Raw genomic sequence first — 3,677 nt, 5'->3', positions numbered from 1 at the left:
TGTTAGAACGAGCCGTTTTAGGTAGGCGTGGCTGACTCTTAACTTTTATAAAGAATATCTCTTTGGATTTGAGACTTTAGTCTTTGACAACTTTACAGATCTTCTTTATGCACCAAGAGCTTGTAACACTCCAAAGAGAAAGGAAAACTTGAAATCGCATCATATGACTCCTTTAAAATAATATAATCATATAGTTTTTGCCAGGTTTCTGTCAAACAGAGCACATCTAGGTTCTGATCTGTGATCATATCATTTACAAAAAGAGCTTTTGTAGAAAGGGATCTAATATTCATTAAGCCAAGCTTTATCATTTGTTTATCTGTATTATATCTGTTTTTTATTTGTTGAACATAAATTAAATTGTTACACTTAAATTGTTTTGGCCGTTTTTTTGTATTTTCTAGTTCGGGGGTCAGACACAGTCTCTATAGTATGATATCTAGGTGAAAGAGTCTCTATGTGCTGAGAATTAACAGATTTCTGTGACGGGAGGCGGCTAGCAGATGGTCGGTTTAGCCAGTCTGTCTGCTTCCTGACCTGGGCCCCAGTTAGTCAAGTACAAACTCTAAGACTATGTGCCATATTTCTAGAGAGAAGCGCGGCACCACCCCAGGAGGGATGAAGACCATCTCTTTTCAACAGGTCAGGTCTGCCCCAAAAGCTCCTCCAATTGTCTAAGAGACCTATGTTATTCTGCAGGCACCACTTAGACATCCAGCCATTGAGTGACGAGTCTGCTATGTATCTCATCACCACAGTAACCAGAGCATATTACAGTGTCTGACATCGTGTCTGGTGTCTCTATGTTCACGTTCCGTACAATAGAATCGCCAATAACTAGAGCACTTTGATCAGGTATCTCAGCAGGTGACTCAGAGCGTCTAATAAGCCAGGAGGGACCAGCAAGGATCTCAGGGCTGGGACCATGCACATATATAATATATATACATACATAATGCTTTCTTACACAATGATAGTACATTAACCCATAGGTGTGTGCAGTGAAGCCAGTATTTGTGTTTGTTTCTGTGTCTGTAACAATGGCAAAATTATTAATATCTATATTCAGATAAAACTGAACGGGGGTGAGGTTAAGTTTGTCAAAAATCTGTTCCCTTCATTGTTTTCATGCAACAAATACACCTACATTTCATTTGTTGTTATTGTTATAAGTTTGGTAGGTTTAAAAGAGTAATACTTAATGTAACCTAATGTAAATGTCAGCCAAATCCCCAAATATTTACTTACCAAGTCCCCCTGAGATTTTAAGCTAATATTTCAATAATTTAACAATACATGTTCAGGTTCAGGGTCTCTGATGTTGGTTAATGGTCACATCATGACATGCAGATAAACAAACAATATTTTTAATCTTTTTAAGTTTTATTTTTTTAGTCCATATACTGAAGTTCATTTTTAATTTGCTGTTATATATTTGTATTAAACATTTATATTTTATTGTATTATATTTTACAAATAAATTTAAACTATATTGAAAAATTCATATATTTAATTATCACAATGTACATCAATTCAAAAATAAAGGCCTGCTCTAAACATAAAGGACTGATCAAAAAGTCTTTCACATCTTTTGAATAAAAATTGTGTGAATATTGAATTGTGTGCCATTTTAGAGTCCATTTCAATAAGCAGGTGAAGGAGACCTCTAGTGGTGAGTTGAACATACTGCACTGGATGTCATAAGAATTATATGACTTTAAAAATATTAAACCATCCAGTCACTGATTCTTAAGACATGATGAGACAAAACACGACCTGCCTTTAGTTTTAATAATGTAACATATAATATACAGTAGCTACTGTGCAAAAGTCTTAGGCCATTAGTATTTTCACCACAAAAAAAAAAAAAAAAAAAGTTTTTCAGCCAGTTATTTCTATCTTTTGCTGTAGTGTGTCAGTAGGAAATATCAGTTTACATTTCCAAACATTCCTTTCACCATTAATTATAATAATGCAGTGAGATTTCTATGAACAACAGGCAGTGCTGCACACAGAGATCTGATCTCAGCATCATCATCCTGAAGAAACAGAAGAAACTGAGACAGAAATCCAGAAGAACTGTGGCTACGACTCCAAAACGCTTCAAGAAACCTTCCTGCAAAGCTCCAGTACTGTGAGAAGTTTTAGGCACTTGTGTAAAAATGCTGTAAAGTGAGGATGCTTTCAGAAATAATGTCAGAAATAGATTTTATTTAGCACTTAACTTCAATTAACTAAATCAAATCAACATTTGGTGTGGGCACCCTTTGTGTTTAAAACAGCTTTTGTCTGGTGCACTTGCACATAGTTGTTCAGGAAGCGTTGCAGGAAGGTTTCTTGAAGCATCTTGGAGTAATGGCCACAGTTCTTCTGGATTTAGTCTGTCTCAGTTTCATGTAATTGCAGACGGAGTCAGGCTGGAGGATGATGCTGAGATCAGATCTCTGTGTGCAGCACCGGCTGAAATCTCACTGCATTATTACAATTATTGGCAAAATGAATGTATGAAAATGTAAACTGATATTTCCTACTGACACACTACAGCAAAAGATAGAAATAACTGACTTAAACCATATTTTTTGTTGGTGAAAATGCACAGTACTGTATCAATCTATATATATATACTCCAAAACGCTTCACACACACACACACACACACACACATATTTGAAACAGAAATGCACACGTTGAGGTCAACGCACAAGCTGTAGATCAGGTTCTTGACTAGAATGTGCATTGCCAAAATCCTGCTCTCATTACTTTTTAACCCAGTCAAGGTTTGGAAAAGCACTAAATGCAAAAAAAAAAAAAAAAAAAAAGGATAAATTATTAGTTTTTATGTTGTTTCGAAAGTGTGATAATTGAGTTTGCAATAGTCAAAATAGTTCTTTATTTTCAAAATCATCATTTTAAACGCCGCTCTGAGGTTATAAATGCGCGCGCTGTGCGAGCTCGGTCTCTCTCGCGCTACAGGAGACAGGAGAGCCATGGCGTCGTGCGCGGTGCAGCTGGTGAGCATGCCCTGTCCGTGATTACAGTACTCATTTCACCGTGCACACACACGTGTCAGTCTAATAACATGTGTTTTCTTTCACCTGCAATAAGCCAGAGAAACCTTTGTTTCTTTAGTGAAGCGATTTCAGGCCAAAAGTTGAGCGGCGTCGGAGACGCATGGTGCGCCTGTGCCACGCCATTCATTTCTTTTACATTTTACCAGATCGAGAAAGTGACGAGGAAGAAGGTTGAAAAACAGAAAGTCGAAACGCACATTTTGAAGGGCCCTTGTACGAAGCACCCTTTACAAAACAGGTGCGTTCAGGCTGCAGACGTTGCCTCGCTTCCCTCTCTCTCTGGCCCGTCTGCTCACTGCTTCTTCCCTGCGTGTGGTTTGTCTGCAGATGGGGGCTTTGGTTCTACAAAAATGATAAGAGCAAAATGTGGCAAGACAATCTAAGGCTCATCACCAAGTTCGACACAGCTGAGGACTTCTGGGCGTAAGTTCTATATTACAATGTTTCCAACTCTGCCTGGACAGTTATTAAAATGTGTTTTAAGTTGTTCAGGCTATAGTTAACTTTATTTATTTGAATTGACATACACTGCCATTCATCAGTTTGATCATTTGTAAATATAAAGTAGTGACTTTATGCTCATGAGGGCATCAGTGATATTGTGAAA

At 37.5% G+C, this 3,677-nt stretch overlaps 1 long non-coding RNA gene across 1 annotated transcript; it reads left to right on the top strand.

Annotated features, from left to right (window-relative positions):
* Window positions 1-2,920: 2,920 nt before the first annotated feature.
* On the top strand, window positions 2,921-3,430 carry LOC107557763 (uncharacterized). Its single transcript, XR_001605424.1, has 3 exons — window positions 2,921-3,010; window positions 3,217-3,308; window positions 3,398-3,430. It is a non-coding gene; the product is annotated as an uncharacterized lncRNA (long non-coding RNA).
* Window positions 3,431-3,677: the final 247 nt, after the last annotated feature.

Source organism: Sinocyclocheilus grahami, unplaced genomic scaffold (assembly GCF_001515645.1).
Source record: "Sinocyclocheilus grahami isolate Dianchi unplaced genomic scaffold, SAMN03320097.WGS_v1.1 scaffold618.1, whole genome shotgun sequence".
NCBI classification, from domain to species: domain Eukaryota; kingdom Metazoa; phylum Chordata; class Actinopteri; order Cypriniformes; family Cyprinidae; genus Sinocyclocheilus; species Sinocyclocheilus grahami.
The sequence above is the reverse complement of the archived record's forward strand: the minus strand, read 5'-3'. Positions and strand labels throughout refer to the sequence as shown.